The sequence below is a fragment of the Equus asinus genome, chromosome 6 (genome assembly GCF_041296235.1).
Source record: "Equus asinus isolate D_3611 breed Donkey chromosome 6, EquAss-T2T_v2, whole genome shotgun sequence".
In the NCBI taxonomy this organism is placed as follows: domain Eukaryota; kingdom Metazoa; phylum Chordata; class Mammalia; order Perissodactyla; family Equidae; genus Equus; species Equus asinus.
In genome coordinates, this window is record NC_091795.1 from 17,312,330 (window position 1) to 17,334,858 (window position 22,529).

Genomic DNA, 22,529 nt, shown 5'->3' on the forward strand with positions numbered 1-22,529 from the left:
TGATCAATCCATTGATGTTAGTAGGGTGTTGAGGTCCCCAGAGGGACCTTTTTAAAAGATTACTCAGATCAGACACAGAAGTGCACAGCCCCACGTGTACAGCTCAGTGACTGTTTACATATGTATACTCCACCCAGATCAAGGTACAGAGCATTTCCTTCCCCTCAGAAAATCTCTTTCCCCCTTCCCAGTCAATAATCCCCAGGAAAGAACATCATTCTTATTTCTATCACTATAGATTAGTTTTGCCTGTTTTAGAATTTTCATATAAATGTGAACATATAGACTCTTTTGTGTCTGGCTTCTTTTGCTCTGAAGCCATATAATGTCTGAGAGATTTGTCCATGCTGTCTCAGTATTGGTTCATTCCTTTTCATTGCTGAATAGTATTCTGTTGTATGGATGTACCACAATTTGTTTATCCATTCCCTGTTGATGGACATGTGGATGGTTCCCAGTTTTGGGCAGCTATGAGTAAAATTGATATAAATGTTCATGCATATGTCTTTTGATGGACATATGCACTCATTTCTTTTGGGTAAATATCTAGGAGTGGAATTACTGGGTCATAAGATAGGCAAATATTTAGCTTTAGGTGATATTGCCAAACAGTTTTCCAAAATGGTTCTACCAATTACACTTCTGTCAGCAGATTATGAGAGTTCCAGTTCCTCCACATCCTCACCAGCATTTGGTGTTAGTCTTTTTGCCAGTCTGGAGAGTGTGTAGTGGTATCTCCTTGGTTTAATTCATATTTTCCTATTGACCAGTGATGCCGAGCATCTTGTCATGTGCTTATTGGCCATTTGGATAACTTCTTTTGTGAAGTGCCTGTTCAAGTCTTTTGCCCATTTAAAAAATTGGATTGTTTCTTTTTTTCTTATTGATTTATAAGAGTTCTTTATGTGCTCTGAATAAAAATATTTTGTCAGAAATGTATTTTTTTATTGAAATAAAATTCACATAACATAAAGTCAATCATTTAAAAGTGTAGGATTCAGTGGCACTTAGTACATTCACAATGTTGTGGGACCATCACCTCTTTCTTGTTCCAGAACATTTCATCACCCCAAAAGGAAACCTCATTCCCATTAAGCAGTTGCTCCCCATGTTTCCCTTCTGCCAGTCCCTGACAACCCTAATCTACTTTCTGTCTCTATGGCTTTCCCTATTCTGGACATTTCATGTAAAGGGAATCATACAATATGTGGCCCTTTGTGTCTGGTATCTTCCACTTATCGTAATTTTTTCCAGGTTCATCTACGATGTAGCAGGTATCAGAATTTCATTCCTTTTTATGGCTAATTGTTATTCCATTGTATGGATCTACCACATTTTATTTATCCATTCAGCAGGTGATGGGCATTTGGGTTATTTCCACCTTTTGACTATTGTGAATAGTACTTTTATGAACATTTTTGTACCTGTTTTCAATTCTTTTGGGTATAGACCTAGGAGTGGAATTGCTGGGTCATATGATAATTCCACGTTTAGAGTTTTGAGGCACTGCCAAACTATCTTCTAAAGCAGCTGTACTATTTTACATTCCCACTAGCAATGTATGAAGGTTCCAATTTTTCCACATCCTCAACAACACTTCTTATTGTTCGTTTTGAAAATTCTGGCCATTCCAGCAGATATGAAGTGGTATCTCATTGTGGTTTTGATCTGCATTTCCCTGATGACTAATGATGTTGAACATCTTTTCATGTGCTTGTTGGCCATTTCTGTATATTCTTTGGAGAAATGTCTGTTCAGATCCTTTGTCCATTTTTCAGTTGGACTAAATTTTTCATCACTGAGCTGTAAGAGTTCTTTATATATTCTGGAAACTAGACTCATACCAGATCTGTATATATTTGATTTAAAAACACTTTTCTTTATTTTATAGGTTTTCTTTTCATTTTTTCTTTCTTTCTTGTTCTTTGCTGCTCAGAAGCTTTTTAATCCTGATGAAGTCCAATTTATCTATTTTTTTCTTTTGTGGCTTGTGTTTTTGGTATCATAGCTAAGAACCCATTGCCAAATCCAAGGTCATGAATATTTATTCCTATGTTTTCTTCCAAGAGCTTTTTAGGTTTAGCCCCATTTGGATATTCGATCCATTTCAAGTTGATTTTTGCATATGCTATGAGGTAGGGGGACACCTTAACTCTTTGACACCTGTGTATCCAGTTGTCCTAGCACTGTTTGTCAAAAAGACTCTTCTTTCCCCATTGAATGGTCTGGGCACCCTTGTCGAAAATCAGTTAACCATAGGCATACGAGTTTATTTCTGGACTCTCAGTTCTATCCCATCAGCCTATACGTCTCTCCTGTTTGGATTGTAAAAAGTGTTTTTGTTCCTGAAGAAGCTTGTCTTCTTTGCATTTGCCGTTTTCTTTGGCTGGAATGTTCTTCCCTCCAGTTTCACATGGCTCCTTTTTATCACTAAGATCTTCTGGCAATGTCTCCTTAGAGAGGCCTCCCCTTGTCACTCTGCACCACATACTCTTTTATTTTCTTCATAAGAATTATTGTGTTTGAATTTGCAAACTCCACGGGAGCAGTTTTCTGTCCTAGTTAGTGGGCATAAAGTGCCTGCATGCAACAGGCACTTAAAATCTTATCAAGTGGACGGTCACTCTTGCCTACCCTGGTATGCCCTTCCTCACCTTCTGCACTGACTTAAATGCTCCCTGTCTTTTAAGATCCCATTCAAATGCCATCTCCTCCCTGAAGCCTTCCCAGGCTGTCTTTCTCGGCAGTGCAGTGCCGTTGGCTCCCCTCCTCTGTCGTGGGGAGGGTTGGACCAGCCTCCTGCATTTGATTGGAAGCTCCCTGAGGGCAGGGGCCCCACCTCTGCATCCCCACTCGTGCCCTGTAGCTCACACAGAGTGGAGCCTTCCCTGAACAGGCTCTGGTCCTGACCTGGTCTGAGTAGAGGACTGGGGTGAAGGCAAATTTGGGTGAGGGACATACCAGAGCTTGGTGGCCACCGAGTGGAAGGATTTAAACCAAGAGACAAAGTCAAAGATGGTCTCACAGCTTTTAGCCTCAGCATCTGGGGTGATCATCATTCTCAGGTCAGAAAAGCAGAAGTTAAGTGGGGGACCTGGTATGGAGACCAGCAATGAATTCAGTTTTCCACAAGTTGATTTGGAGGCTACGGCAAGGTGGACAGACAGAAGTGCCCCATGGCAGCTGGGATCCCGGGCAATCAGAGTGGGAGGTGACAGAGTTAGTTCCTGAGGACTGTGAGCCCAGGTGTGGTCTGTGTGGTAGGTGTGGGATCCTAAAAACCCTGCAAGTTAGGCTCTATTTGCCTATTTATACACCAGGAAACTGAAGCTCAAAGAGGTGAAGCAACCTTCCCAGGGGCACACGGCCCCTAAATGAGAGGGCCAGAATGCACACCCGGGTCTTCTGACTCCAAAAGCTGCCTGCTGCGGCAGGGCTAGTGCTACGGGGGTCGCTTCTGCCAGAGAATAGCCCTGGCCTCTGCCCCTGGACGCACCAGCTGGAGACAGAAAGACGAGGTGGGACTGGCTCAGACATGGAGGAGGTGGTGAAGCCACACTTCAGACAGCTGCAGAAGCTGATGCGAAGGAATTAGAATGTCAGTAATTTTCATTTAGGCACAGGCTTGAAGACGAGACCTCGGCTAAGTGGCTGAAGAGAATAGAGATAGTAAACTAAGGCAGCACTGGGCTCCCCTTTGGCCTTTCCACACCTCCTTCCTGTCCTCTGAAGCCCCTCCCAGGCTTCACCTTCCACCCTTCCACCAGTGGACTGCCCTGAGCCCACTTGCTTAGGGGTAAACCCCCTCAGCTGCCAGCCTCCCCTGCTTCCCTTCGGAGGCTCTCTGGTTGCTTCTGCCAGTGGAAGGCACACAGCTGGTTTCCCAGTGTTCCTGGGTCACAGGGAGGTGTGTGTGGGGGGTTACAACATCCTCCACTCCCCAGGCACCAGCCCGCCGTTTCCCTGAAGTCTCTCCTGCCATCCCTTTCCTCCTGTCCAGTGGGATGGAGCCCTGAGGCCATCCATCTGCTGGTTTCCCCACTCTGAGACCTGAGGGGCAGACATAGCTGCACCTGCCAAGGAGCCTGAGCTCTCCTCCCCAGGGAAGGAATGAGGGGTGGCTGGAGTGGGACAGAAGGACAGAGGGCTGAGGAAGGGACAGGGGCAGGAGGGGAAGAGGTAGCAATTCTGGCTCTACCCCCTGTTGCTGTGTGACCTCAGGCAAGCTCCGTCCCCTCTCTGGGCAGCAGTCCATCCTCTGTGGATTGCGGAAGCACAGTGCTTACAAGGTCGTTTGTGAAGATGAGGTGAGATGATGCAAGTCAAACCTGAGGACAGGCTTGCCCATGGCCAGCACTGGGGAATGGGGGTGGTTGTTATGGCAGCTACTGTGGTTGGCTGGGAGGCCGGTGATAGGGAGTGAGGACAAGAGAGGGGAAGAGCCAGCGGCTGCGGTCAGGGTCTGGGGGCTGGAGAAAATCCTGCAGGGAGCCCTCCCACCTCTCCTGCAAGCCTGGAAGGGGCTGCGGAGAGGAGAGAGTAAGGAGAGGACAGAGGAGGGGGAGGTGTCCTCACCAGGCTGCGTAGGGGCAGGAGGGCGTGTGGGGAGGGTTACGGGAGCTGGCATGTATCTGGGCACCAGGGGGCCCCTACACATCAGGAGACAACTGTCCTTCTCCCCAGTCAATGAAGAGCTGAGATCCAGGCCCAGGTTATCCACCTACCCAATATACGCTTCTTTCCTGGGGAGGGGCACCCCACTCCCCCGCCCCCTGGCCTCCCCAGTGGCCCCATCACATCCATCCGCCTTGTCCATCTCTGCTGTAAGGTCCTGCCGTAAGGAGGCTGCTGGCAGATGGTTTCCCTGCAGGGCACAGTCAGCCCAGGTTAATGGCTCCTCACTGGGCCTGAGTGATGGCCCTGGTGCCTGCAATGAACGATATGTGGTCACTGGTCCCTCTGCCCCTGGCAGCTCCCAGACACTTGCAATAGAATTATAGCCTCACATTCACCCTCCCAGGGCCAGGGCGGCTTGCCCTCAGCTGTCCTCCGGGGTGGGGGGTTGGGTCGTCCTACCTAGGGCCCCTGCAGGGAGCGTGTGCCTGAAGACAGAGGAGGATGAGCCCAGGAGCTGGGGTCCAGAGACTCAGCTCCGGGTCACCAGGGACCCTGGGCCACTCGCGTGACCTCTGGTCTGGTTTCCTTACCCCTTGCCTCTCCTCCACAGCCTTATCTCTTTGGAATCCAGACTTGCCCACAGCGCTTTCCTGCTTTAAGCCTGTCAGTGGCTCCTACTGCGCAAGGACAGAGTCCAGATGCTTTGGCTGGTTCTGGGGACCCTCACATTCGGCCCCACAGCTCTCTGGGGGTTATTTCTTCTCTAGCCCTGTACTGGGGCTATCCTGGCTGCTTGTCATGCCCCCAAGGTATCCAGATCCTGCAGGGTGTGTGGGAGGCAGCAGCCTACGGTTAAGGATACGGGCTCAGGGTAAATCGCTCAGGGATGAGCCGTCCAGTGCCCCTGACATCCTCGGTCTCCTCTTCATCCTGAGAGCCTGTTAGACCACATTTCTCAGCCCCCTTGACCTAGGGATGAGTTGGGCCAGTGGGAAGGGGACAGAAGAGACATGTGCCACTTCCACTTGGCCCAGAAAAGTCTCCCATGTGCAATCCTTCACTCAGTTTCCCTCTGCGACAATCTCAAACACCATGGACTAAAGATGGTGGCACCAGGGGATGAATGGAGCCTGGATCCCTGAGTCACTGCTGGGAGGAGAGCTGCCTGACTCACATGGGACTGTGAGATGAGCAAGAAATCAATTTGTGCTAAGCCATGGAGATTTGGGGGCTCTTTGTGACAGCAGTTGTGTAGGAGTAACTGTGGGCAACTCACGTATCATAAGACTCAGTTTTCTCATCTGTGAAATGAGGCAGTAATACCTACCCCCTAGAATTATGAACGAGGTAATGTCAGGCACCCAGCACTTACTAAGCTCTCAATCACTGACGCTATTTGACATCATCTCTAGGCCTCTGCATGGGCCAATGCCCGGCCTTTTCTTCCCAGCCTTCTCCACTCTGGGCCTCCTGCCAGGCCCACTGCTCTCTCTGGGGGCCCTTTCTGAGCCCCCAGCTAAGGACTTCCACTCCAGGGCTCTGCAGCCTGAGAACACCCTCTGCCGGGCACTTTCCTCACCGCACTGTTCTCACTTGTCTGTGTGTCTGTCTCTCCCTGGACTGGGCACCACTAGCAGGTCATGTGGAGCTTGGCACAAAGCAGGGCACACAGATGGCTCTTTCATTTGTAAACCAGGCTTGTCCTGGCTGTCCCTCCACTAGGAAGACTGAGGCCCTGCGTGTGAAACTGCTTTGGAAAATGAGGAAGGCTCTCCAAGCCTCTCAGGGTCGGTTCTTGACCCAGAGCACCCCACCCCCTGTCCTCGCCTCAGCTCCACTCCGGGAGCGCCATCCACCAAACTTCCTCTGCCTGCCTCGGCTCCCTCTGTCTCTGAGGCCGAAGGACAGAGTTGCCAAGGCAACTGGCCGCAGCAGAACTCAGGTGAGGCCTGTAACCCCGCCAGGGCCCTGCCCTCTTCCTCAGCCCAGCCATGCTGCAGCCCCCGCCAGCTGCTGGGCAGATGTGGCTAAGACTAGCCGAGTTTGGTGAACACAGGCCGCCAGATAGCATGGGGGTCTCACAACCAGAGCCCCGACACAAGCCAGCCCGGGGCTCCTACTGACGGCAGCCGTGCTTGGCCCTCCCTCACTTCCTTCATCTCCTCCCTCTCTCTTTCCTCCCATGTGCAGAGGGTCAGGAGTGTAGTTTTCCCCTCCACTCAGGTGAGAGGGAGGTGGCCAGCCTTCCTTGTCCCTGTGAAGTATGGGGTGGAGGTGAGGGCCCTGAAGGCTTGCAGGGAGCCACCCCTTGGAGGCATGGTGTTGGGGGAAGGGAGGGAGGCGGGAACTTGGCTGAAGCGAGGGGAGCCTGTGCCCATCGGGCCCCAGGGTTCTGGTTCAGCTGTGGCCTGGCCCTGTGAAAGGATGGGATGAGAGCTATGCTGATGGGTACTGGGCCAGGCTGGAGAAGAGGCCCAGCCAGCCCCTCGCTGCCTCTGTCAGCTGTCAGGTGGGTCTGGGAGGGGGAGACCCCGCCTGGGGCGGTGGGACATGGGCTGGACCACGAGGCTGCATTTCCCTCCCTCATTTCCTCCTCGCTGCTTCCTTGATGCTTCAGTCACAGGTAGTGCCAGAGTGGAGGGGCAAGGACGTAGAATGAGCCGCCAGGGTCTTTGTCCAGGAGATGTTTCCAGTTTGGAATGGGGCAGCGATTCACCCCAGGTGGAGCCCCAGTTTCTCCTGGGGCCCTAATCCTGCTGGGTGAGGATGCTCTGTAGGGTGTGCAGGCAGGATTCACCCGTCAGAGCTCACTGTGGTCCGCGGCAGCTGCCCGCTGGAGAGGAGCCCTGCCCATGGGGGACCCTGTCTTTGAGGCTGCCCAGGGAGTGGCCAGGAGCCACCTGGCTTCCTTGCCCCCAAGTCCACCTGCCTCACAGGCAGCTGTGGCCTGCTGGTAACCTGTCCCACAGATCGCACACTGAGGAACCGATTTCTAACCTGCGGTCACATAGACACGGTTGTGGTGACGTTGATGGGTTTCTAAATAGAAGAGGGTGACATGCTCAGTCTCCCTGTCACAGCAGCTCCACTCTGTCCCTGTTCCTCCCTGGTAATGTTTGTGTGGCCCATAGCCCACTGTCCTCACTCAGGTCCGCGTCCTGCTTTTCTACCAAATGTCACAACAGCAGCATTTCCCCGTGTTGTCAGTGTTTGCAGGCCCCGTTTTAAAGGGCACAACTGCAGTTTATATAACTGTTCTTTTGTTTTTGGAAACTTAGGTGGCTTCTGGTTTTTCAGCACTACGGAAAAGCCTGCGTGGAATATTTTTGAGCCTAGAGCTTTCTCCTCCATGAGGATATCTCTCTGGGCAGGATTTCCAGAACTGGGACTGCTGGCTCAAGGGGCTCGGCTGTTCTGAGTCATTACCCATCAGCGGAGGAAAGGCCCTCAGAAAGGACCTGATCCCTCCATCTTGAGATGAGGAGATGAGGTCCAGGGAGGGGAGGTGGCCTGGAGAAGGTCACTCGGCAGGTTTGTGGTGCTGCTGGGGTGGACCCAGAACCTGTGGCCTCTTCCTCTCCTTGAAGCTTTGTGGGAAACAGGTCTGAGCTGCTGCAAATGCCCCTCCAAGGAGATTTCTTAAAAAGACAGCTTTATTGAGATATAATTTGCATACACACTTCAATGGCTTTTAGTATATTCACAGAGTTGTGTAATCACCACCACAAACAATATTGGAACATGTTCATCACCCCCAAAAGAAACCCTGTACCTTCTCTGTCATCTCCCAATCTTCCACTCCCCTCCCCAGCCACTGCCCCTGGCAATCACTAATCTACATTCTGTCTCTATGGATTTGCCTGTTCTGGACGTTTCATATAAATGGAATCACACAATATGTGGCCTTTTGTGCCTGGCTTCCTTCACTTAGCGTAATGTTTTCAAGGCTTATGCATGTTGTAGTGTGTGTCAGTGCTTCATTCCTTTTTATTGCTGAATGATATTCCGTTGTGTGGATACACCACATCTTATTTATCCATTCATCAGTTGCTGGACATTTGGGCTGTTTTGACCTTTTGGCTATTATGAATAATGCTGCTATGAACATTCATAGGCAAGTTTTTGTGGAGGCATATGTTTTCATTTCTTTTGGGTATATACCTAGGAGTGAAATTGTTGGGTCCTATGTTGTAACTCTGTGTTTAACATTTTGGGGAATTGCCAGACTGTTTTCCAACGTAGCTGCACCATTTTACATTTCTACCAGTAGTGTCTGAGGGTTCCAACTCCTCCACATCCTTGTCGACACTTGTTATCATCTAGTTTTTTGGTGTAGCCATACTAATGGGTGCGAAGTGGTATCTCATTGTGGTTTTGACTTGCATTTCTCTGGTGGCTAATGATACTGAGCGTCTTTTCATGTGCCCAATGCCCACTTGTATGTCTTCTTTGGAGAAGCATCAATTCAGATCCTTTGCCCATGTTTTAATTGCGTTGTTTGTCTTTTTATCCTTGAGTTATAAGAGTTCTTATATATTCTAGATACAAGTCTCTTATCAGATAAACGATTTGTAAATATTGTCTCCCAGTCAGTAGGTTATCTTTTCACTTTCCTAATGATGTCTTTTGAAGCACAAAGGTTTTTACTTTTCAAGAGAGCACACAGCAGCCGTGGGCCTCTCTGTGAGGAAGGACGAGTTAAGGGGAGGGCTCTGTGTGTTTGCTTGTCCGGGTTGAGAAGAACAGGCCTGCTTGAGGTGAGGAGAGAGGCACCCACGGAGAAATGGAGGGCCAGGGAGGAGGAGACAGCCCTTGGGGAGGCAGAGGGGTCAGGCCCAGAGGGCCTGGGGCGTCTTCTCCTCGTGTGCTGGCTCACCTCCCTTTCCCTTCACTCAGCTCCACTTCCAACGAACCCTCCCCTCCACAGCCTGCAGGGAAGTGCCAGGAAGCTGTCCCTCACGGCTGCATTTCCCTGGGGTGTGGGTGGAGGGCCTGGGGCAGAAACACCTCCAGGGAAGGTACGAGACAGGTAGAGACTCAGCTACAGAGCTCTGGGAGCAGCTGCCCAAAACATGCAGAATCCAGCACCCAGCATGGAGTGATTTCTCAGTCTGTTTACTCACTCATTCATTTGAACACTCGTTCATTTGCGCATCGTTCTCTAGGTGAGCAGCCCTGTGCCCTGGGCCCCGTGCTGGGCTGAGGCCCTTGGGGAGCCATGGCCTGGAACCAAACCCTGGCCACATAGGATGCTGCTGCTGGAACCCAGGGTGGCTCAGGGCCACAGCCTGAGAGAAGGGAGACCAAACGACAGAAGGGGAGGAGGGCATCAGAAGCTCCCTGGAAATCCATCCACTTGCTAGCAATGAAATTAAGAAAACAGTTCCGCTCACAATAGCATCAAAGAATGAAATACTTAGGAATAAATGTAACAAAAGAATTGAAAAACATATGCTCTGAAAACTACAAAACACTTTTGAAAGAAATTAAAGGAGATATAAATAAATGAAAAGACATCCCACGTTTCTGGATCAGAAGGTTTAATATTGTTAACAAGGCAATACTCCCCAAATTGACCTACAGATTCAACGCAATCTCCATCAGAATTCCAGCTGGCTTCTCCAAAAAAATTGATAATATTCAATTTGGAAATGTAACGGTCCCAGAACAGCCAAGACAATATGAAAAAGTACAAAGTTGAAGGATTTCTGATTTCAAAACTTACTACAAAGCTGCATTAACTAAGACCGTGTGGTGCTGGCATAAGGCTACATTGCAATCAGTGAAATAGAATTTAGAATAGAGAAATAGACCCTCACATTTACAGCAAATTGATTTTTGACAGGGGGGCCAAGACAATTCAAAGAATAGTCTTTTCAACAAATGGTGTTCGGACACTGGATATCTATGTGCAAAAGAGTGAATTTGGATCCCTACTTCACACTGCACATACAAAAATTAATTCAAAATAGATGAAAGATTTTTTTTTTTTGAGGAAGATTAGCCCTGAGCTAACTGCTGCCAATCTTCCTCTTTTTGCTGAGGAGGACTGGCCCTGAGCTAACATCTGTGCCCATCTTTCTCCACTTTATATGTGGGACGCCTACCACAGCATGGCTTGCCAAGCACTGCCATGTCTGCACCCAGGATCTGAACCGGTGAACCCTGGGTCACTGAGAAGCAGAATGTGTGAACTTAACCACTGCACCACCAGGCCGGCCCCTAGATCAAAGATTTTAAAGTAAGAGTGAAAACAATAAAACTCGTAGAAGAAAATGGGCATAAATCTCCTGACATTGGATTAGGCAATGGTTTCTTAGATATGACACCGAGAACCCAAGCAACCAAAGAAACAATGGATAAATTGGACTTCAAAATTAAAAAAATTGTGCTTCAAAGGACGCTGTCAGGAAAGTGAAAAGAGAACTAAGAACCAGGAGGAGGTAGACACCCAGAGGTCCCCTGTGGCATCCTGCACACTCGTGAGAGATGGCCTTGAGGGTGGCCATGGGAAACCTGATTAGTGACATCACTTACAGTTCAGTAGTTGAAAATAGAGCGAGTCAGAAACAGCACAGGTAACCATGGCGCAGAGGACTGCTTCTCCCGAGAGTCCTCTGGGAGGCGCTGTGTGATGTGGGAAGTGACATCCTCAGCAACACCCACACTAGCCATGTAGCATCACCCAGGGGTCAGAAGCACCTCCCTGCCCTCGAGATCTAGATAAGATGGCTGCGAACCCCAAGCCTCATCATCTGTGGCGGCCTGAAGCCCTCTTGGAGGTCTCTGTTACTACCGAGGCAGAGCTCATGGACCCCCATTCTTCCCAATGTGGCTCCCACACTGATGTCTGGTCCACACCATAGCTACCCTCCTCAGGTCCATAAGAAGCCCCATACACAAAGCATCATGGGAACAGTGGACACTTCTGAGCAGCTGGTCGTCCTGAGGAGGGGTCTCACTAGATGCTGCAGAGCCAATAACTTTAAAATGACGTTTTGGACAACCCCAAATTTGCCCATGGGACTCCTCTCTTGGCCTCCCCCCATAGTGCCTCGGCTCATACTGCACCCCCCGCCCCATCTCCTTCCCTCCTTCTCCGTCATTTCTCACCTCCTCTTTGGAGACACCACCACAGCCTGCTACCTCCTCAGCCTAAGCCTGCCTTGTAAACTTCAGCTCCTGCCTTGGCAGCTAGCAAAGACTTTTTCAAACAGGTATGTCCTTTCTCCTCTCATCACACGAGCTGGTGGGCTTGTAGACTGGTGTGGTCACTCTGGGAGCAATCCGCCAGGCCCTAGGGCATTAAGTATGCATAACTCCACAGGCCGCCACCCTACTGCTGGGGGTTTCTCCTGGGAAGCTCCCAGCCAGGTCTGCAGGAACCTTCATGAGGATGTTTCTTGCAGTGTTATTTATAGCAGTGAAGAGGATTAAATTAATGGTCCAACATTAGGAGAATGGATAGAATGTGAGCCACACAGCCATCAGGAGCCATGAACAAGGTGACACACAGTCACCAGCAGATCCTAAAATACAGCGCTGAGTAAAAACCGTGTGATAGGCAGAGTCTTTACCATGAATCCGCCCCTGTAAACTGAAAATATGAGCACACGGTATCATACTAGAGAGGTCTAAGGATACATGGATATTTAAGGACGTCCACGGGGGGATAGGAGGAGGAAGGGCCGTGAAGGGAAAACAGGAAGCAATCCTACGCGTGGCACCTCACAGGGCCTGCAGGTGAGGGTGGGTGTGAATGGAGGCGAGTGCATGTGCTCAGAAAGGAGGAGGCAGGAGTGGGGAGCGCACTGTGGCTGCAGAGAGAGGGTGAGCTGGGGCTGGGCTGAGAAACTGTCTCAGGACCTGCAGGGAGGGAAGTGTGGGCGAGCCCTGAGGAGCGGCAGCCTGGAGGGTCAGGATTCAAGCATGCGGGCCTCGGGCTCTGCTCGCCTGGGACAGGGCAGGGGCCGGAGGGCTTGGAAGATATGGCCTTCTGCGTGCCTCTCTGCTGAGGTCGGGGCGTGAGGCTCAGCCAGCCAGAATTCTTGGGCCACCTCTGGCTGAGTGCAGACGACAGCTGTCCCCAGTGGAGGGGTGGGGGCCTTGGCCCCTGGAAGCAAGCCAAGGGATGTGGATGCTCAGCAATGTGCGGACGTGAGGAACTCTGCTGTCCCTGGCCTCTGGCTGGCCAGCCCGGAGGCAGGCCTGGACTCTTCCTCCCCCTCTCCCTGACATCCAGCACCCTGGAGGCCAATGGCTCTGCATTGGGCTGGGCGGGAGCAGGAGGGACCTCCAGGGCCGAAGGGAGGGGAGGCCACTGTAAATGCCTTGGCAGCTTGACCTAATCTGCCTCCTAGTTAGAGAGACACTGCACAGAGCGTGCCTGAGCTCAGTGGGCATTGACTCCAGGACTTGGCAGCCTTGCCGGAACTTGGGGAAGAGGCAAGTGGGCTTCCTATGGGCCCACAGGCAGCCCAAGAGCTGGCCCATGAGTGGGAGGGAGGGAAGGAGGGCGGCTGTGGTGCTCTGGGCTCTGACAGACAGGAGATGGGAGTCTATGTCCCTTCTGTCCCTCATTAGTGATGTGGCCTCAGGCCAGTTGCTTCCCTCCTCTCTAAGGAAATTGTGGGGTCAGATACACTCCTGGAGGTGGAGAAACTTCCTTTGTACACTGTGAAGTGCTGCCTGAGTGGGGGATGGAGTGGAGAGCTGGCCTTTCAGGCTGTGATTCACGTGGTTCAGGTGATTCACTGGCCTCGGCTGGGCAAGCACAGTGGTCCCAGTTGCAGGCAGGTGTCTGAGCTGCAGGCTGGGCCCTTCTCTTTTGCGTCTCCTCTCAGACAAGCGCCTGGGCTGGGGTGAGTGCGAGTCCAAAACCGAATCCCTGCCCTGGCCAGGACATGGGTTTGGAGCCCGTAGAGGCTCTGTCAGTTTGCATTTTGCAAACTGGAAAGGACTGTCCTCATGAGAAGGGTTATTACAATGGCGAGATGGCCTGATAGCTTTGGGAAGCAAATCAACAACGAGAGAGCAGCCAATCTCTCAACATACGGAAGGCCCACCATAGGAGTATGGCTTCACTGGGGCTGCCTGCTCAGCCGTGAGGCCCTGAGTGGGTTGTGGGACCTGCACTGGTCAGCTGGCCAATGCTCTCACCCCGTGGCTGTGGCGGATGTGCTCAGAGACATGGAGACGCAGGCCAGGCCAGGCCCAGCTGCTTGAGTTACTTGCAAGTGTGCTAATTCACTGCCCCCTCTCCTGCAGCTGGGCCTCTTGCCCAAGGTCACAGGGATGGTCACTAATAGTCTTGGTCAGCATCCAAGGTCTCAGAGCCCTGGGCAGCTGCCCAAGGCTGGGGGGTTTCCGCCTCGCAGCCCCTCCCAGAAGCATGCTTGTTTGAAACCCTGGTGATGCTGCAGCGGGTACTCTGCGTGGGGCAGGTGATGGCGACAGGGAGCATAGCGTCCCTCTCAAGGGTACTCTAGAGGGAGCCGCACTCTGGTCTGACCTCACCATCCCAAAGCAGGGGTTCCATCCACAGCACTGTCACACGGCCATCCAGGCTCTGCTTACATCCTTCCAGGGACAGGGAACTCACTGCTTTGTGGGTAGCTGGGGTCAGTGTTTTCAGGTGGATAGGGAGGATGGAGTGCAATAATATCTTCAAGTGCCGGGCCCGTGGAAGTGCCCAGGTAATGTGTGCCCATCTTGCTCCCCATTGCTGGGCAGTCATTCCTGTTATAAAAGGCTTCCTGTAGTGACCCAAAGTCAGTCACTGCCAGACATTGGGGGTATCCTCATGCTACCCCCTAGAGCTGTGCAGAGCAAGTCTCACGCTGTTTCCCTTAAAGTGTCTGAAGAAAAGCATTACGTCATCCCTCAGCCTCCTCTCCCTCCACCCCTCAACTTTGCCAGACCTCACGCCATCCTGATGGGGTCCTCGGGACACAGCAGATCACTGCTGGCCATAGTCTGCTGTACGTAGGAGGACGGGGCATCCGCGTCCAGCTGAACCAAGGTGTAACCATGTTGCTTGTTTTGGCCAATGGTATGTGGGCAAAAGTGTCATATGTCCCTTTCAGGCAGAACCTGTAAGAGTCAGCCTGTGGTTTGCCATGTCTCTTTTCCCTTTGTTACCAGATAGAGAAAATGTTCCAGATAAAGGCTACTTGGTCAGCTTGAGTCCCAGAGCGAAGATGACATGCATCAGAGCCACAGCCAACTCACAGTGGATGTGGAGCATGAGAGAGAAGCCATTGAGATTTGGGGATCTTTTGTCAGTGAAGTAAGATGCAGCCTGTCCTGACTGATACACACTCGTTTGCTAACGTTTCTTCGAAAGTGGGATTTTAGTCTCACAGGGACGAGAGCAGTGTGCGGTAAGATGGGATGCCCTCCATGAGCAGGGATTATGGAAACATCGATCAATTCAGCAGTTCTTACAGCAGCACATGCACTCATAATAAACTAGGATGCCGCCCATTCCTTGTGAACATGAACAGCTGGCGAACCAGGACTTCCTCGTTCCCTGCATAAGCAGAGGAGCGTCTACACCTGCAGAGGCCACTTGTCCTTCACTGGTATTCAGTTTCACCCACTGACTCTCAGCCGTCTCTATCCTGTTGGGTTAATTTGTTTTCACATTTTGTTATGAAATTTTCAAACATGCAAAAAAGTTGAAAGAATTGTACGATGGACACCTATAAACTCCCCACCTAGATTCTAAAGTTTACATTTTACTGTGCTTGTCTCGTCACATCTCTATCTATGCATCCTTCTACTCATCTTTCAATCTGTCTTATCTTTTGATGACTTTCAAAGTAAGTTGCAGATATTAGTACACTTCCTCCGCCCCCCAAACATTTCAGTGTGCATACATTGACTAGAGATCAATATTTCTTTACTTTTTTTTAGGTATATACAATGAAATGCACAAGTCATAAGTTTTGACAAATGCAAACAGCTGGGTAACCCAAGCTTCTATCGAGACAGAGGACGTTACCATCATCACGCTCTTTCCCCAGAGATCTCTCCACCTCCACCTTCCAGAGGCGAGCACTGTTTTGATGGGTTTTGCCTATTCTAGAAATTCATATAAATGGAATTTTACAGTGTCAGACTTCTTTTAATCACCATAATATTTTTGAGATTCACCCAGATTGTTGTATGTATCTGTGCTTTGTTCCTTTTTGTCGCTGAGTAGTGTTCTGTGGTCGGATTGCACCACAATGTGTTTATGTGTTGTCCTACCAATGGGCACCTGGGCCATTTCCAGCTGTTGGCTATTATGAATAAACCTGTTAAGAACATTTGTGTACGAGCCTTTGTGTGGACATAGGTCTTCATTTCTCTTGGGTCAGTATTTAATATTGGAATTGCTGGCTGATACGTAGATGTATCTTTAATTTTACGTGTTAAATATATAACACATAACAGTATAAGAAACTGACAGATTTTTTCCCAAAGTGGCTCTACTCTCTTCATTCCCACCAGCAATGTCTGGGAGTGTGCCCACTGTTCCACACTCTTGGGTTAATTTTGAATCTGGGTCCCATCATTCAATGAGCCCACAATCCTTTCCAGCCAATGCAATCCTTGAGATTGGTTAATATGCATACTAAGGCCCATCCAACTCGCTGTCTAGATTTTTGGGTGGAATGGAGCCCTACAGCTCAATATCAGAGGCTGACTCTGAATAATAAGTTGTTCAGTCATCTATAAAAACGCACCACTGCGCTCTAACCTGTGTACATCACCTCCAGGGTATCATGAGACGGTTTAGAAAATTGAGACATGCTATGCTTCTAACATCCTCCTCCTAATTGCCAAATATCAAAGGGGGAAGGGACAGTTGGCAGGACCCGCTGAGGAGCCCTGTGTATTGGTGCATTGCTTCCTCTGGAAGATCCTGCTGATGCTGTTTCCCAGTTCTTATAAATAAAGCTGTTGAATAATTTAGGTATCTTACTAGAGAGAAAATTCAAGGGTATCTGTGTCTAGCTTTCTGAATCCCTTCTTTGAAAAGGGGCACAGAATTTCCCCATCACTTATCTGTTGGCACCTTTCTTGTCTCCCTGATTTTTCAAAGGCCACTGATAGAGAGCGCTTGATCACATCTGCAGGTTTGTGTAATTCCTTGGGCCTGAGGGCAGGGAGAGAGGGGAGGGAGGCAGACAATGGACATATTGAACACCCGTTTGTGCACTGTGTGCATTATACACACACTGTCTGATCTCAAGTGTTATCATCATCCCCATTTTCAGATGAGGGAGCCAAGCCCCATAGAGACTAAGTGATTGTCCAAAGTCACAGGGTTGATTAGTGGCAGAGCTGGCATTTGCAGATCCCATGACCCCAAAGCTTTCTCCTAGATACTCTTAAAGAGCCCTCTGGTGGCCTCAACTGAGCACTGGTTGTGAACCTCAAACCTGTATTTAGGGAGGGCAGCTGTTCCAACAGAGCAGCAGGATAGCTTTCCCACCACTGAGGAGCAGCACCCGGGCCATCCTGGACCTGTCCGAGGTCAGTGGGGGACACGGGGCTTGGAAATGAGCACTCTCTCCAAAACACCTATTGAACTCGCTCTGCTCATGCGTTCTGCCCTTTATGTGAGTTCTTTAGGGTCGTGACGGGCCCTGGTGTCTGATATTGGGAACCCACAATCAGTCCCATTGTGAGCACGAGGGCCTTGCCTGAGGGAGGCATCCCAGGATGCTCCAGGGAAGGGGTGGAGGTGATGCCCGGTCTTGGGAGACGAGATTGTTCATTGGATTTCAAGGTTGTCATTCACCCCCAGCCTGCAAATTAGGGAGGATCTTGAGGCATCCTTCATTTCCAAATTTGGGAGGGGAGGTGGAATTGGGAGGGCAGGGCTGGACCATGTCAAGAAATAATTTTGGGCAAATGAAATTGCATATCCAGGACAGCTCCCAGTTGCTCAGAGGACAAACGACTCTTGGAGGTAGCATGTCTAAGGGATTGGGACAGGCATTTTGTGACAGATGTTTGCAGAGTTTGGCCAGCTTGTATATTAAGACGAAAGATTGTGGCATTACTCTCCAAAGCCTGGCATGCAGCATGCGCTTAATAAGACACTTAACATCAAAATTGTATACGTCATAAATGGAGCCACTTTCTGTGGGGTGTTACATTTCTTGGAAGGAAAGGTACAACAGATGAGGACCCAGTCACCAGAGAGGGTCCCGTGGTTCAACTACGATGCCTTTGTGGAATTAGCTGTGAGCTGAGCTATTGGCCCTGGGAAACTGGGTTTCGAGGGTTTAACTCCAAAGGTTGGGGATGAATGCAGGACTCTTTGGAACCTTGATGGAGCCAGAGGACAAGTTGGGCATGTGTCTTGAAGGATGAGCAGGGCAAAAGTACAAAGGATACACACAGCCTGCCCCTATGGCTTCCGAGGAGGTCCTCTAGGCTCCTTCAGTTTGGGGGCACCCAAGCCTTGCTGGGGCTGCTTGTGCCTTCCCTCCAATCCGAGAGAGAAGGGACTGGGCAGGTCCAGGGATACCTGAAGCCTAGGGGCCAGCTCTGTATGATGGTTGATAGCCCATAGGGACCTGGGAGGACAAGGGGCCTAATCACATGAGCAGAAGTCCCAAGGCAGAGTGGTGAGGGGAAGGGCGCTGGGCTCGGGGACTGCAGGCTTCTTTATGTCTTCTGAGCATTCATGAACCTTCTGGTCCTTTGTGACCTCAACTGTAAAGTGGGGATGATGATGCCAATGACTGACCTGACCAATTCACAGAGCTAATGGGAGGCTGCAAAGAGGTAATAGATACGGCTCCGGTAGGATGTAGAAGGTTGTGAAAGACCATTGTTCTTGCCATAGCAACAAGGATCAGTGAATTCAAAGGCAGATTGAAATAAATTATCCAAACTGAGGAGCACAGCAGACAAAAATTTTTAAATGTTTCCTTTAAAGCCATAGGAAAGCTGTGGACACACACACACAGAGTCTAAATGAACTAAATTACAGAGAAGATCAAGCCCTTCCAGGAGAGGAGAGACGGGCAGTTGCTTTCATACTGCCAGTGGGGGTGGTGCCTACACTGGGTAGTGGAGCAGCAGACCCAGCACAGGCAGAGAGACTTTGCTGGGAAAGGAGAAAACATCCAACCTTTCAACAACCAGGTGAACTCGTGTGGTAGAAGAGAATCTAGAGGAGCCCCAAATATAGAGCTATCCCCTGCTAGCTAGCTTTCCAGTTCTCCTTCATGGGCCTTTGGCTGAATAAGCGTCAACTGGGGGCAGGGCTGGAAAACAGAGAGAGAGAGCGAGTGAGTAAGAGAGAGAGAGGATGATCCACGATTTCACAGCACTCGGATCCAAAGCCCTGCTGGGAGGGAGGGTGCTGAACTCACTCTTGAAATATCGAAACCTCAGTGAAATTAGACTGCCTCAGCTTCCATCTAGTTCAACTCTTGATAAGATTAATGAGATAAACCCCTTCGTGCCAGCAATCTGACAGAGGAAAGGGCGTGGCCTCTTCTGGTCGGGGGATATGCCTACTTCAGTGTCTGTCATTATTTCGTATACAGTGTCTGGCATGTAATACAAAATTATGAGACATACAAAGAAGTGGCAAAATGTTAACTCATAATCAAGAGACAAAGTAACCAGTAGAAGCAGATCCACAAACAACCTGGATGTTGGAATCAACAGGCAAGGACATTAAAAGACGAATGATAAATATGTCAACGCATTTAGAAATAAGATGAGCAAACAACAGAGAGATGGAAGTGCTGAAAAAATAAGCAGATGGGACTTCTGCTTTCCGATCTGGCATGTAAGGAGTTCGGGAGCTGTCACTCCATTCTAAAGACAAGATAAAAAAGGAACAAACTGAAAAATCAACAGCTCCTCATAGATCAGTGAGAGAAGTGAGGCCCCACGGCAAACTGCTGCCCCCCAAATTGGAAAGATAGAGAGGCAAACACAGTGAACCATGACATGCTGGAGCAGAAACCTTTGAGCAGAAATCCCCACAGGAACCAGCACGGGGGCAGGAAAACTGGAACCGTAATTAATGAATTGCTGGAGGCTCAGTGTGGACAAGTCTGAGAGAGAAAAACTCCAGGGGAAACCAGTCATATGGGGTGCCCACACTTCTGTGAGGTTTACCTCCGGGAACTTGACCAAGATCTCGCAGAAAATAGAGAAAAATCCTCTTGCGTTCTGGCAGAGGGAGGGTACAAGGAACCATTTTGAAACACACCAGAGCCCTCTGTTCTTTTTAGCAAGGTCAGTCCTCAGAAGAAACTGTTTTACCAGAGCCTAAACTATTGCAGTTTTGGGGCTGGCCCCATGGCCGAGGGGTTAAGTTCACGTGCTCTGCATTGGCAGCCTGGGGTTCATCAGTTTGGATCCTGGGTGTGGAGATGGCACCGCTCATCAGGCCATGCTGAGGTGGCCTCCCACATAGAAGAAGTAGAATGAGTTATAACTAAGGTATACAACTATGTATTGCAGCTTTGGGGAGAAAAACAAAAAACGAAAAATAGTATCACAGTTTTATGAGAGGCTAACAGAACTTGAGGATTCAAAAAGAAATGCTGGAGACAAAAAAACGCTATAACAGAAATGAAGAATGCCTTTGATGGACTCATTAGTAGACTGGACATGGCTGAGAAAAGAATCTCTGAGCTTGAGGACGTGTTAACAGAAACTTCCAGAATGCAGAAGTGAAGAGCAAAATGACTTTAAAAAATGGTACAGAATAGCTAAGAACTGTGGGATAACTACAAAAAGTGTGGCACACACATAATGGGAATACCAGAAGGAGAAGCAAGGAAGAGAAATAAAGAGAAAAATATTTGAATCAATAATAACTGAGAATTTCTCCAAACTAATGTCAACTACCAAACCACAGATCCAGGAAGCTGAATGTCTTAGTTGGTTTGGGCTGTGATATAACAAAATACCACAGACTGGGTGGCTTATAAACAACAGAAATTTATTTCCCACAGTTCTGGAGGCTGGGAGGCTGAGATCAGAGTGTTAACATGGTCAGGTCCTGTGTCTGGTAAGGGCCTGCTTCCTGGTTCATGAGCAGCTGTCTCCTTGCTGTAAACTCACGTGGTGGAAGGAGTAGTGGAGCTTTCTAGGCCTCTTTTATGCGGGCACTAATCCTACTCATGAGAGCTCTGCCTTCATGATGATCAAAGGCCCTGCTTCCTAGTACCATCACACTGGGCATTAGGTTTCAATGTATGAATTTCAGGGGGATGCAAAACTACAGACCATAGCAGTTAGAGAACACTAAGCAGGATAAATGCCAAAAAAAGGGGGAAAAAACCCTCCACCTAGGTATATCATGTTCAAAGTGCAGAAAATCAAAAATAAAAAATCTAGAGAGAAACCAGAGGGGGAAAAACACCTTATCTATAGAGGAACAAAGATGAAAACTGTGGCTGACTTCACTTCAGAAACCATGCAAGAAAGAAGAGAGTGCAGTGAAATATTTAAAGTGCTGAGGGAAAAAGCCCCCAAACCTGGAATTCTGTGAAACTATCGTTCAAAAGTGAAGGAACAATAGAGACTTTCTCAGACAAACAAAAAATTGAAGGAATTTGTTGCCAGTAAACCTGCCTTGCAAAAAAAATGTTAAAAGAAGTTCTTCAGAGAGATGGAAAATGACATAGGTCAGAAACTTGGGTCTACGTAAAGAAAGGAAGAGTATCAGAGAAGGAATAAGTGTAGGTAAAATAAAAACTTTTCTCTTGTTCTTAATGATCTAACAGATAACAGTTTGTTCAAAATAATAGCAATAATGTATTTGAATATCACTTATGTATAAGTGAAATGAATAACAGCAATGATACATGATGGGAGGGAGAAATTAGAATTATTTTGTTATTATAAGGTACTTGCACTGCCCATGAATTGCTATAGTGGAATTTGAAAATGGATTTGGATTAGTTGTAAATGTATATTAGAAACTCTAGAGCAACCACTAGAAAGAGGAAAAAAATATATATATACATAACTTATATGTTAAGAAAGGAGAGACAATGGAATCAAATAAAATACTCAACTAAAACCAAAACAGGCAGAAAAAGAGTGGAAGGAAAAATAGGAACCAAGTATAAGGGAAACAAATAGAAAACAGTAACAAATACGGTAGATATTGATTCAACTATATCAATAATTACTTTAAATGTAAATGGTATAAATACACCAATTAAAAGATAAAGCTTGTCAGAGTGGATCAAAAAACAAGAATCAATTATATGTTGTCTACAAGAAACTCACTTTAAATATAAAGACACATATAGATTAAAAGTAAATGGATGGAGAAAGATATACCATGCTAACATTAATCAAAAGAAAGTGGGAATAGCTATATTAATTTTAGACAAAGCAGACTTCAGAGCAAGGAAAGTTGTCAAGGATAAAGAGAGGCATTACATAATGATAAAGGAGTCAATTCTCCAAGAAGCCATAACAATCCTTAATGTGTACGCTCCTAACAGCAGATTATCAAAATATGTGGGCAAAAATTTATAGAACTGCAAGGAGAAATAGGTGAATCTACTATTTTGGTTGGAGTCTTCAACATCTATCAGAAATCAACAGATCCATCAAGCACAAAATTTACATACTACTTCATTCCACAGCAGAATACATATTTTTCTCAAGCTCACTTGGAATAGTCACCAAGATGGATGACATCCTGGGCCATAAAACACCCCTTAAGAAACTTAAAATAATAGCAATCATACAATATCTGATCTCAGACCAAAATCAAATTAAACTAGAAATCAACAGTAGATAGATAGCTGGAAAATCCCAGAATACTTGGAGATTGAACAACATACTTCTAAATAATACATGGGTTAAAAAAGAAATAGCGAGAGAAATTTAAAAATATTTTTAATTATATCGAAGTGAAA

General features: G+C 48.4%; 1 protein-coding gene across 1 annotated transcript in view; it reads left to right on the forward strand.

The window, feature by feature from the left end:
- The window catches only part of ADRA2B (adrenoceptor alpha 2B), a 37,852-nt gene extending 21,921 nt beyond the window's left edge, over positions 1–15,931 (forward strand). Inside the window, exons 2-3 of the transcript XR_011503869.1 lie at positions 14,761–14,999; positions 15,535–15,931. The gene's annotated coding sequence lies outside the window, so the exon portion shown is untranslated. The remainder of the gene's footprint in view (positions 1–14,760; positions 15,000–15,534) is intronic.
- Positions 15,932–22,529: the final 6,598 nt, after the last annotated feature.